We start from the raw sequence: 13,613 nt of genomic DNA, 5'->3' as shown, positions 1-13,613 counted from the left end.
AGCTGAAATAAATTCTCCAGGTGGGGACACTAAAGCAGGCCAAAAGAGATGGATGAGTTTTGCAAGATGCTAAATTTGGAACCTATTGTTGCTGCCTGTAGAACGGTGTCCAAGAAGAGAGACATAGTTCTACTCTGCTGATATATGTTAATGACACAACATCTCCCAATGGCACAGAGACAAGCATGGCAGGGCGAAGGGGGGGGGTGAAATAAGGCAGGGGCACTAGATTAAAAAAAAGGGCTTAGAGCCCCAAATGGGGGTGCAGAGCCGGTGGTGGAGGAAATTCCCAACCCCCCTAACATTCCTCAGATGAAATAGGGACATTTCTCACTCTCCCCACAACTGACCCTCCTCGGCCTACCATTTTTGCGTGTGTCCTCCTATCTGAAGAAGGGCGATCGTCACCACTACTACACCAACGGGACACAGCACACACACACACACACACACACACACACACACACACACACTCCATCATCCTGAGAAATCCCTTAATCCCAGTTTTGTTTTGTTTTTATTCTTTGGGAGATTTACAAAAAGAAAAACACACAGCAATAAATAAATTCTAGAAAGGGGCAAGATTAAACATGGATGCACAAAGCATTTTTTAAATATAAAAACAACCAAGACTTCTTTGTGCTCCACTCCACTTCCCCTTTCTTCCTGACCAAGGCTGCCCTGCCCTCTGCCAGTCCGTCAGAGCCAGTATGTCATGTTTCCAAGCACAATTCAAAGTGTTGGTGCTGACCTTTAAAGCCCTAAACGGCCTCGGTCCAGTATACCTAAAGGAGCGTCTCCACCTCCATCGTTCTGCCCGGACGCTGAGGTCCTACTGGTGGTTCCCTCACTCTGAGAAGCCAAGTTACGGGGAACCAGGCAGAGGGCCTTCTCGGTAGTGGCGCCCTCCCTGTGGAATGCCCTCCCACTAGATGTCAAAGAGAACAACAACTACCAGACTTTTAGAAGACACCTGAAGGCAGCCCTGTTCAGGGAAGCTTTTAATGTTTGATGTATTAGAGTATTTTAATATATATTTTTGGAAGCCCAGCCAGATGGGTGGGGTATGTATAAATAAATAAATAAATAAATAAATAAATAAATAAATAAATAAATATTATTATTATTATTATTATTAAGGAAGTCCTGGTTGCATTGTGCACAGGCTTACACTTGAGTATGAAATTATATTTAACAGTAAATGGTTGCCGTAATTAGTGATTTAAATGGTCATGTAACAAGTGTGGAGCGGGGAGACCATCTTCTCTGAGTGAGGAACTGGCAGGACATGAGCTCAGGCAAGGGCAGCAAATGGAATATGTCCACTTCCAGTTGAGGCACCCCTGGCAGGAAAGAACAGCAAGATCCACTCCTCCTCCTATTCCTCCTGGTTTGGAGAGGAGCACTGTGGGCAGCAATGTACCTTGGTAGGCCACTGCCAGGCTGAATCAGGCTCAGGGTTCCCCTGGCCTGGATGGCGCCAGATCCAGGGCAGAGGAAAACCCTCTGCAGGCTTCGGCGGGTGCTTGCTCTCTTTCTACCTGGCCCTGCATTTCTTGTGCTGAGAGCACCAGTATCCTGTGAGTGGGGTGGGCTTTGAGAGAGGGCACCCCACCCAGAGTCAGCCACGATCCTGGTCAGCAGGGGGTGCACCTGCCTAGCCTCTGCCCTCCCACCTCCTCCTGAGATGCTTGTGGGGACAGAGGAAGCATTTGTTGTTTGGGCTCATTGTTGCTAGCAGCCTTTCCTGACCCATGACTGCTGACCTTTGCCAACTCACTAGCTTTGATTGAAAGGTGGCAGGGACAGGGACAGGGGAGGGGGAGAGCAGTGGCACTTCCAGTTTCCTAGCAGGCACAGGCTTGTATTTTGAAAGTGCTCCCTCCAGGTCAAAAGGGTTCCTGCAACATCCAAAAGTGGTCTAGTGTCACTTCCTCTCCCTGTCAATCTCCAATGGTGACTTTTTGCGTGCACACCTCTGGAATCCTTGGCAGGGTCCAGTTTCACCAATCTCCAACTATGCCTCCGAATAAAGCATATATTGGCAGCACAGGCTGGTGCTCATTGGGAATAATAGGATGGAAGGCAGTGGAGGCCAATAGTACGTAGAGTCAGAGCCAATGGCAGGCAGAGCCTTTTATTTCCATCCTCCTCCTTACTGCCCTGCAAAGGAGGAGGGATCTGACATGCTATGCACACACCTTTGAACTGGTCATAAGGAAGAAGTTAGGCTTGCGGAGCCAGACTGAGGGCAGACTGGGCTTGGTAGGTGATGTGCCACATATGCCCTAATGGACCAGACTTCATTTTAAATCAGAGGTATTCAGTGGTACCTCAGGTTAAGAACTTAATTCGTTCCAGAGGTCTGTTCTTAACCTGAAACTGTTCTTAATCTGAGGTACCACTTTAGCTAATGGGGCCTCCGGCTGCTGCCGCCACATGATTTCTGTTCTCATCCTGAAGCAAAGTTCTTAACCTGAGGTACTATTTCTGGGTTAGCGGAGTCTGTAACCTGAAGCGTCTGTAACCCGATGTACCACTCTATTTTATTTCAGCAAGCCTACCCAAATATAATCCTTTAGTCACCCATATTCTTTTAAAAAGTTTTTCTGATTTCATTTAACAAAATGTATACATCACTTAACAAAAGACTGTTAAGCCCATGCAAGAAATCGAGTGGTATACATTTCCCCCCCCCCATACATGCACCCTCCCAATCATTCCAAATCAATCAGCATTCCTCTGTCCCACTTGCAAAAAAAGGAAAAAGCCAAAACTGATGGCTCATCCACACCTGCTTGTCCCACACCTAGAAAGCATGGGTCCAAGTGTTTTATTATTATTATTATTATTATTATTATTATTATTATTTATACCCCACCCACTCTGAGTGGCTTACAGCATATATAGAACAAAGTAAAATATTAAGCATTCAAAACTTCCCAATACAGAGTTGCCTTCAGATGTCTTCTAAAAGTTATGGAGTTCTTTATTTCCTTGACATCTGAAAGGAGGGTGCTCCACAAGGAGGGCACCACTACCAAGAAGGCTTTCTGTCTGGTGTTTTGCTTGACCCACTGTTTTCCTTGGGAAAACCCACTATTTACCACTCAATTGGAGCAAACCTCAATCTGCAGAAAACCCGATTGACATTTGCTCTGATTCGGAAGTAAAGAGAGGGTTTCCCTGGGAAAGTGGTGGGACAAGTAAAATGTAGATGAGCCCTGACACATCTCCCCATTCCTAAGAGCCAGCTGTTTCAATAGGAAGAGAGAAGCATTGGAGGAAATGGAGACTATAGTCAGACAACCTGAGCTAGGAATTCGTGTACCTGTCCATTTCTGTTTCCCTCAATTTCTCATTTTTCCAGTCTCAGCTGCAGTGCTGCACATTTCATGAGCAATTGGTACATTTAACAAAAAAAACAACAACAACAACAAAAAAAAAAAACAATCAGCTTGAATCCATTCATGACCATTTTAGTACAGATTTGTCCAAAAATACACCCCTTTCATATGAGGTTTGAGTTATATTCTCTCTCTCTGTCTGTCTCAATCAGTTTTCCCTAGCAAAATGAATTGTTGTGTTATTTTCACTAATGGAGGGTTACCAGACATCCCCAGCTTCTGGGGACAGTCCCTAGATTTGCAAATCTGTCACCGGACAAATTCCATCCCTGGAATGTCCCCAGATTTGCAAATCTGTCCCCAGGAAACGTGGTAGCGGCAGTCTCAGTAGCCCAGAGCCAGCCTGGTGGCGCGGTTGTCTCTGGCTGGCTTCAGGAGCTGCTCACTGCCATGGCGCCCGCCATTTTTCCTCGCCGGAAGTCCCCATATGATGTGTCTTGTGCGCATATGATGTGTCTTGTGCGATCTCCTGCCCGTTTCCCCCTTCGTTTTGATTGATCGCGGGAGGCTCGGCAGTTGTGGGCAGGCGGGCGGCTGTTGCCCAGTTTTTAAAAAACTCTGTGCATTTATGTTTCACAGGGTGCGAAAGAAGGGCTTTGCACCGTTATACAATATGCATGTGTGCTTGGGCCCAGGGTCTTTTGCCTCACCATCCCCACTACTGACTCCCTCTTGCTACTCAGCTTTAAAAAAAAAAAGGGTCCCTGGATTCATTGAAAAAAATCTGGGAACCACACACTAATGTGCAATTGGGTACACATTTTCCCCAAATATATGCATTTTTGTACACATTGTTTGGTAGTGGACTACATCATAAAATCCAGAGGAGTGTTAACTTCAAAGGATAACTATTTTGGTTTTGTGTCTTGGTTCGAGAAGTATGAAATTGGGTAGTTGATTACTAAAATGCAAACCACATTGAATGTCTTCTCTGTCCCCTGCTTTACCCTGCTACCTTTTAACTGGAGACGCCAGGTATGCATGTGTTCGACCACCAAGTCATAATCATAGGAGCATAAGAAGAGCCCGGCAGGGCAGTGGTCCATCTATTCCAAAATTTTGTTTTCAGAGGGCCCAACCAGATGGTCAAGGGGAACTCATAAGCAGGACTTGAACACAACCACCCTCTACCTTCCTGCGGTTTCCAGCATCTGCTATTCAGAAGCATTGCCACCTCTAACAGTGGAAATAGAGCATAGCTATCAGCATGGCTTTTTTTTCAGCCGGAACTCACCTCACTGGAACTCAGTTTTGGCACCTCTCAGTTGGGTACCATTGCCATTCTAAGAGAACAAGAGAGGTGTTCATGGTGAGTTCCGGCACCTCATTTTCTAGAAAAATAGCACTGGCTATCAGCCTCAATAGCCACTGATAGCCTTATCCTCCCTGATCCTATTTTAAAGCTGTCCAATTTGGTGGCCTTCACTGTCCCTTGTGAGAGCCAATTCCAGAGTTTAATAATGCCATCCCCATTCTTTCTAACACAACACTTACTGGCATTTGCTGCAGGCGACTGTTGGAAGATGCTTGGCATTCTATGGCACACACTGGATTGCTAAGCCATTCTGGCACCCGACAAATGTAGATCAACATGATTTTTTAAAATGCCCCTGATGGTACAACACACACACACCCAGAATTGGCCTGAGTTAATGCTCCCCTTGCTTCGCTTCAGCTCAAGCATTAACAGTTTGTCACATTCATGAAAAGATAATCCTCCGTCTGGGCAGGAAGCGGGGGGAGTATTCATTCTCAGGTTTCAGAGCCATACATTTCATCTTCCGCTACCATAGCCCATCCTTTGTATTATGCAATTCCTCCTGGGACTCCAGCGATGAGCAGATGCTTTGCAATTCCAGCTGTTTTGATGCAACTAAAAGGAAATCTGGGCTTTAACTTCCGCCCAATACACCTGTGCTCTCTTTGCTTGGGAAAACCCAGGGCAAGATTTGGAGGGTATGGGAGGAGAGGAAGAGCTTATTCCAGTTGCATCCATCTGCACAGATCAATGGTGAGCAAATGTTTTCAGCTCAAGGCCCACATCCCCTCATAGGAAAATTTCTGCATGCCAGAGGTGGTCAGGTACAGAGGCAAAGAAATGGGTGGATAAACAGGTGTGACACTGACCTCTGCACAGAAGGGTACAATCCAGCCACACAAAAGACAAAGGTTTCTACACACATGACTCTCTATCCAGGCAAGGAAGAGGCATCATCGCTTGTCAGGGACGCATTTTGACAAAGTAAAAGCACTTGAGAAGAGTGTGGAACAGGGCTGATGAGAGGGTTTGGTTCTTGCTACTGTGGGTTCAGAAAAGGGTGGCCAAAATTGATCAAGGGGCTGGAGCAACTTCCCTATGAGGAAAGGCTGCAGTATTTGGGACTTTTTACTTTAGAGAAAATGTGAGTAAGTGGTAGCATGACAGAAATATATAAAATTATGCATGGCATGAAAAAAATTAATAGAGAAAAGTGTTTTGTTTTTTTCCTTCTCTCTCATAACAGTAGAACTCATGGCTATCCATTGATGCTGAATACTGGAAGATTCAGAACATTTAAAGAGTATTTCTTCATGCAGCACATAGTTAAACTGTGGAACTCCCTCCCACCAGAAACAGTAATGGCCACCGCTCTGGAAGGCTTAAAAAGAGAATGGGACAGAATCATGGAGAAGGAGGCTATAAACAGCTACTAGCCATGATGGCTGTGCTCTGCCTCAGAGAAATTATGCCTCTGAACACAAGTTTCTGGGAATCACATGTGGGCAGAGTGCTGTTGTGCTCATGTACAGCTTATGGGTTTTCCACAGGCATCTGGTTGGCCACCGTGAGAGCAGGATACTGGGGTAAGAAGGGTCAAGTCCGTCTCATATTTTTATGCATTGGAAGAGGTCACACACATAAACCTAATGGGTGGAAACCCAGTTTGAAATACCCTCCCAAGACAGTGCCTAACCTTTAATTTCAAGTCCATTTGGCTTTTGACTGGTGGATTTGTGAAAGCATCACTTGAAAACCAAATGCAAGGTCCTAGTCCCCTTGGAGTTCTCTCTCTCTCTCAACAAGTCTGGATGGTGAAAGAAACACACATGCTTTGGCCACCCCACCTGAGGGCCCCCTTTTGAGGTGAGGGAAGCTGAAGCATCAGGTCATGTCAATTGCAATGAGGGACCGCTGCCTGGGCCTGCCTTCACAGGGCTCAGCAGGACAGCCTTGGCCCTGCCATCTTACGTACATCAGCCTTTGGGCATCTCACATGAAAGTCCTGCTGGGAGAACAAAGGGCTACTCTACAGCTGCTGAATTATTCATACTGGAGACAAGGAGAAGGGAAATGCCTTTCTTCTCCAACACAAAAGCAGCTGCTGAGAAGGGATGGGTATGCCAGGAGAACACTTGGCTGGCAAAAATGATAATGGTGAAAGTGAGAAATCAGAAGTTTGAATAGGCCGAAGCTGGGAATGAAATTCTCAGTGCCAGTGCTTCATATTGCCATTTCAAATGGACACATACTGTTTGCAAACAGAGTTCTTTTAAAGTGCCATCTTACATTCCTTACACACACACACACACACACACACACACACACACATGTCCAGAGAAAAGTAGGAGATGCACACATACTATCTGTGTGCATCTTCTTCTCCATGCCCCTGGCCACCCACTAGCCACCATTTTGACAAGCCTGGATTGCTCCAGGTGCAACCTGAGGCCATCTCAACCTGCTCTCACCACACCATGGGTTGACCAGAATTAATATGAAACAGTTTGAGATTCACAGAATCAAAGAACTGTAGGATTGGAAGGAATATCAAGGGCCATCTACTCCAACTCTCTGCAATGCAATCACAGCTAAAGAATCCCTGACAAGTGGCCATCCAACCACAATTTGAAAACTGCCAATGAATGAAAGTTCAATGCCTGCCAATGGCAGGTGGAGCCAGTTAATTCTACCTTTTTCCCCCATTCTCCTTCCTGCTGGATTCTCCAAGGAACAGCACCAAGATATGAAGGAAGAAGGCAACTCGATGGACAGGTTGTAAGCAAGAAGGAAGGCAAGTGAGGGCTGGTTGAGGACAGACTGAGGTTGGTGAAGCACTGCCCCATTTCCCCAAACAAAACTAGCCTCCACTGCATGAAAGGCTAGGAAATACCTCTCTTCCAATCCCAGCTAAGAATGATGTAATCCAGTTGTTTTTATGTGAAGAGCAGCTGCAATTTGGAGGTCTGTACAGAGAACGATACATAGAGAAAGACAGTCTCCCTGGAGACTTGATGTGGGAGTAATTAGGGATATGGGGGGATTAATTTGGTTTGTGTTTACATGCAAAGCTACCTAATTTATGCTTCCTGAACAAATACATGAGGAGTGGGGAATCTTTTTCAGCCTGAGGGCTGTATTTCCTACTAGGTAATCATCTGGAGGGGAGGCACGTGCCAGTGGTGGGTGGGTCCAGAAGCAACAGGGGGTGGAACCACAAATATAAATTTATTCACACATCCTTCTCTATCCTCCATCCAGGCAAGGAAGAGGCATCGGCATAGTTCCAGGACACAAGCCAGCCAGGCAAAAACATTCAGGGATGGTGAGAGATGTGGTCTGGAAAAGAGGTCTGTCCTGGGGAGAGTCCCAGGGGCCAGACAGAGAGGCATTTGGCCCCCAAACTTGAGGTTTCATATGCAATATGCAAACCAAGCCCCAACTATTCTTTGCAATTCAACTTTCTCTAAATCTGGTGATGCTGTTCCCCAGCAAGCCAAAAGCTGACAAATCACTGCTCGAAGTCAATATTTTTCAACACATTTTTCAAACAAATTTTCCCCCCACATCCCAAGAGGGCATTCCCTAGCCACTAGCACAACCTCCTTTGGAGGTAAAGAAAAAAGTGTATTGTAGGAAGTCACCAAGAACACACAAAACGTTTCCCCTCCTAGACACATACTTGCCACCTGTCCCACTTTGAGCAGGATGTCTCAGATTCTGTTTCGAATCTCAGGTGTCCCAACTATTCTGCCGCTGCTGCTGTGAGACCTCCATTGAGGCCTGCTGCAGCCACAAACATACTCAAAGAAGCCAGGCCACACTTCTGGAAATATGGAAGCAGCTGCAGTGGGCCTCGGTCTTGTCATGGTGGAGGCAGCAGAGGAGAGCCAGTGAAGGTAACGTGGTAGGCGGGCAGCGAACTTGCAGGTGGTGTCATAGTGATGTGGCCTGGGCACACCTGTGGGTGGCAGTGGGGATGGAGGTGGTCTAGGATGGAGGTGGCCTGGGGGGGGTGCCCCCTATTTGGGTTGGGAAATGTTGGACGGGATAGGACACTGAGAGAGGTCCTGGGGATAGTATATGTTTGGGCTATGCATCCAATCTGGGCTGATTTGGATTGGTTTGCAGTTTGGCCAGATCAGGCTGAGACAGCTTGGGATCACCCCAAATTGGGTTGGCCTTCCCAGAGTGATTCAGGGCTGGCATACAGGCAACAGGGGTGTGGGAGATGAGGAAGGTGACAGCCTCTGCAAAGAGTACCATGAAACAGTGTGCAAAAGGGCTTTCAAACAGCCCTGCACTTCATTTCAGTTGCATATGCCTATTTCCAGGTAGGCAACATGCATGCGTAGCCAAACTGAGGACTGAATCCCCAACTTAGGTTCAGTCCTGCTCTCTGTATTGCAGTCAGGAGAAGGGGAAGGAGAAACAGCCTCTTCCTCTTCTCCCACCCCTCCCGGCCACATGTTTATCAATAGGGTTTAAGACCCTAATTGAGCATTAGGACTGACCCCTGAATCAGTTTGGGGACCAGTTCTAGGTTGGATCAGCCAATGTCAAATTGAGACCAATCCAAACTGCCAGATTGGGTCCTCTATCAGATCAGAGTATGGGGGGGGGGGTGCACAACCCCAGTTTATATGGTTGCCTGCTTGTTTTTACTAGCTGTGTTCCAGTGACTTTAACAGCATCTTGACACATAGACATTTGATAGGGCACACTTTGTCTGCATTCTCTATACTGCTGTTAGGAAAACTTTTCCATGATGCATATTTTATTTTCATGACAAACTGCTGCTAAAGGCAGAGAAGCAGAAGCAGTAAATTAGTTGGCAAGTCAAGTTCTCTGCCTAATGAGTTAGATGGGGGAAGTTTATTAAATAAAGCAGTAGGAACTGTATGTTCAGACTGAAAATATTTGGGGATACCTGCGTCACAGATACTTAAAAACATAGGTTAAGGTCACCTTTTGTCTCTCATTTGAGCCACATTTCCCCTCGCCCAACTTTACTTCTGCTTTTTGCTACTTTCCATCCCGCTCTTACCACTTCCACCACCCACCATCAGCATAACAAGGTCAAAGTGCCCTGTATCTCAGTACGATGAAAACAAAGAACAGCGCCTTAGACGGGATGGGTCACTGGATGATGCTTGTTAGTTAGTAATTATGTTCCAGGAAACAGAGGGAGAAACATAGGTCTTGTTTATGATGTTGAAATGAATAGAGATGAGGGAGGTTAATTATAAATCTGTTTTAGGAACACTATAGACCTAAGTGCAGGATGCAAACATTACCTTAGGTCATTACTCATTTCTGAAGCTCAGAAAATAATGTAGAGTGGTCTATTTGTGAAAATAATGCACAGTAAGAGTGGGAAACATTATTCAGCTCAAGGGCTGCATTCCTTTCAGGATAATCGTTTGGAGGGGGGGCACATGCCAGTGGTAGGACAGGGCCAGAAGTAAAAGTAAATGGAGCAATGAATGTAAACTTCAGCATTGTACATTAGGCTAGTTTCTACATACATTCTCTTGCCACCCCTCTATCCTCCGTCTAGGCAAGCAAGAGGCATTATCAGAGTTCAACACTGAGATCCAGCACCTAGGGCCTTCTGGCGGTGCCCTCATTGTGAGAAGTGAGGTTACAGGCAACCAGACAGAGGGCCCGCCCTGTGGTACACCCTCCCTTCAGATGTGAAGGAAATAAGCAACTATCCTATCTTTAAAAGACATCTGAAGCTAGCCCTGTTTAAGGAAGTTTTTAATATTTAAAGCTGTATTGTTTTTAACACTTGATTGGGAGCTGCCCAGAGTGGCTGGGGAAACTCAGCCAGATGGGTGGGGTATAAATTATTATTATTATTATTATTATTATTATTATTATTATTATTATTATTAGACACATCTCAGTGAGTAGAAAGACTGCAGGAGGGTGTGAAGTTGAGATATCATGACAGTTTTATCACTTCATGAAAAATAGCTGTGTACAAGAATGTGAACTGAAAAGCTGAGACTGGATGCAACCATACCACACCTGTGTCTTTTGGGCAGCTTCCCCAGGGGTGGGGAACCTGTGGCCAGCCATTGTTGAACTAAAGCTACGATCATCCCCAGGGTGTGTGGCCAACTGTCAGGGAATATGGGATCTGTGGCCCAAAACCTGGAGGGCACCATGCTGGTTATCCATGCACAATATCTGAACCCATGTTGAGAAAAGAAGAGAGGTTAGTTCAGCTTCCTGGTTGCATCTAGAAAGAAGAGACCCTGCTAGCCTGGATGCTAGAACTCACTAATAGCTGGCATTTATCTCAGGAAGGACCAGGCCCTGGCTCAGTCAATCAGGCACTTAGAGATTCTGCCACCATCACCACTAGAGATAGAAGATGAATTTGATTCAATTAGGATTTTAATGTGAACCTGTCTAAGGCCCCTCTGCCACTATACATTTAAAGCAGCATCATTCTACTTTAAGCAGCCATGGCTTCCCCCAAAGAAACCTGGGAGCTGTAGTTTGTTAAAAAGTGTTCACCCATAGCTACAATTCCCAGAATGGTTTAGCAATCAATCCCCATTCCCAGGAAATGCTGGGAATCGTAGGTCTCTGTGGGAGGAAATAGGGGGTTTCCTAACAACCCTCAACACCCTTAGCAAACTACAGTTGCCCAGGATTTTGGGGAGCAACCATGACTGTTCAAAATGGTATCATACTGTGTAAAATGGCTAGGAAAGATGAATCATAGTATTGTAGAGTTAGAAGGGACTGCAATGGTCATCTAGTCCAACCCCCTGCAATGCAGGAATATCAGTTGAACTATCCATGACAAATGACCATCCAACTTCTGCTTAAAAACCCCCAAGGAAGGAGAGTCCACCAGCTCTCAAGGGAGCCTGTTCCACTGTCAAACAGCTCTTACTGTCAGAAAGTTTTTCCTAATGCTTAATCTGAGTCTCCTTTCTTGTAACTTGAATCTATTGTTCAGGTTCTACCCTCCAGAGCAGGAGAAAACAAGCTTGTTCCATCTTCCATGGGACAGCCCTTTAGCTATTTGAAGATGGCTATCATGAAATCTCCAAATTTTGTGATGATGTTCCCCAACCAAATAATGCATGCAAAAATGTACATACTAGGGGAATGCATGACTAAAGATACACACATTAACCTGGGGTGGAGGAACCTTTGGCCCTCCAGATGCTGCTGAACATCTCCCATGTGTATGTGCCGGAGTTCCATTGGGATCGCAACCAGCACAAGTATACACATAGAGAGTTGTTCTCCTAGACTTATTTCAGGAATATTTGGACTGTTTGGCTTTGAGATACTGAGTTGTGCATGTCATGATTATTTTGGCACTTGTATATATTATTAAAGATTTCGTGTAAAAGAAGGTATTGAAATGTCATACAATATTTTAAATGAATTTTCGTAAACCACATACTGAGTTGTTTAGTTTGTGATAGAACTCCAACTCCCATCAGCCCCAGCCATCACAGCCAATAGCCAAAGCTGATGGGAGCTGCAGTCCAGCAGCATCCAGAGGGTGAAAAGGTTTCCCCACCACTGCATTAGTGAATGACAGATCAGAAATGCACCATATTAGACAAAACCCAAAACTGGATGCAAAATTCTGTATAACAAGAGAAATTTGCACCAAAATGCTGATGAAACTTAAGACCTTTTCATTTAATTGCAAAATGAGGAAGAAATGCAGTGAACCAAACTAAAAGTCTGGAAAATCAAGAGACTGAGAGAAAGGGAAACAGGCAGATTCATTCATTCCTATCTGCCACAGACCCTGGCTACTGGAGCACGGTGTGAACTCTTGAATTACAGAACAACACCAGCGGCCTCCCTCCCCCCCCCCCCCACAGTTCACTTGGATCATCCTCTGGTTCCTTTTCGCAAATGCAGGCACATACAGATCCAATTCATTGTCAACGAACGCTCAATGGATTAATCAACTGAGCATTATTTACTTCTCTGACATGCATTAAAAAAGGGGGGCGGATCTGAATCCCACTCTTGATTTTTCCAGCCTTATATCTTTTTCCTTCTCCACCCCCAGGCCAATTGGATACTTGAGAGCCTTCTCTTCCAAAGACTTCACCTAATTCCAAATATTTACTATGCAACTGGAAAGAGCTGCAGCGGAAATGGAATCCTGCATAACTGAGTTGGTTCCAGGTATTGGCTTGATAGAGCACATCCTAAGGCTGTGGGCTCACTTAAAAGAGCCCTTTGGACCTGCTCCTCTTTGGCAGCACTTCAACCTTCCTGTTCACCTGCAACCAGAAAGAGCTGCAAGCCACCCCTCCCTTTTTTCAGATGCCCTTTGAAAACATATTCTTTAGACAGGCCTTTGCAATCTATTTTCTTTATTTCTCTTTTTTTACCAATCAATTTTTATTGATGTTTTTATGCTGATTTTATTTTTGTAAGCTGCACAGCAGAACTCTTAATAGGCAGTTGTTAAGCGTGTAAGGACAAAAGAAGTAATTATAATTTAACAGCTTTCATGTTATTCTATTTTGTTAAAGCAACTAGGAAAAAAATATTATGATGGGAAGATCTCACACAGGTGAAGGGAAGCAGTGGGGAGGAGGGGAGGGTTAGATTGAATTTGGGAAATAAAATAATATATGGGACAGCAAGGAATATAATAGATTCTTATAGAATAGCAATATATTGTAACCAGAATAGAAGTTCAAAAGGGGAAGTAAGTGTATTTTTAGTATTTTCATTATTGTAATAGTTACAGTATTATTATTTCTTATCAGTAGAAGGCAATGTTAATTTAGGCTTCTTCATTTTGCTGTCTGTATAATTTTCTTCAGGCAATAAAAAAAAAGTTGCACACCACCCTGATGTGTGTGGTGTTGTTTTTTTAAGGAAAGTGTGGATTACCAATAAGCAAATAAATAAATAAATAAATAAAAATGGACCGATGG

The 13,613-nt window shown here is 44.9% G+C and overlaps 2 protein-coding genes across 11 annotated transcripts in view; one reads left to right on the top strand and one right to left on the bottom strand.

The window, feature by feature from the left end:
• The window catches only part of SLC31A2 (solute carrier family 31 member 2), an 833,895-nt gene that overhangs the window by 462,998 nt on the left and 357,284 nt on the right, over nt 1-13,613 (top strand). The gene's annotated exons all lie outside the window — the stretch shown is intronic.
• CACNA1B (calcium voltage-gated channel subunit alpha1 B) overlaps nt 1-13,613 on the bottom strand; it is a 327,842-nt gene that overhangs the window by 167,002 nt on the left and 147,227 nt on the right. The gene's annotated exons all lie outside the window — the stretch shown is intronic.

The sequence above is a fragment of the Podarcis erhardii genome (genome assembly GCF_964252035.2).
Source record: "Podarcis erhardii genome assembly, chromosome: Z".
In the NCBI taxonomy this organism is placed as follows: domain Eukaryota; kingdom Metazoa; phylum Chordata; class Lepidosauria; order Squamata; family Lacertidae; genus Podarcis; species Podarcis erhardii.
This window is presented reverse-complemented; position numbering and strand designations above follow the sequence as displayed.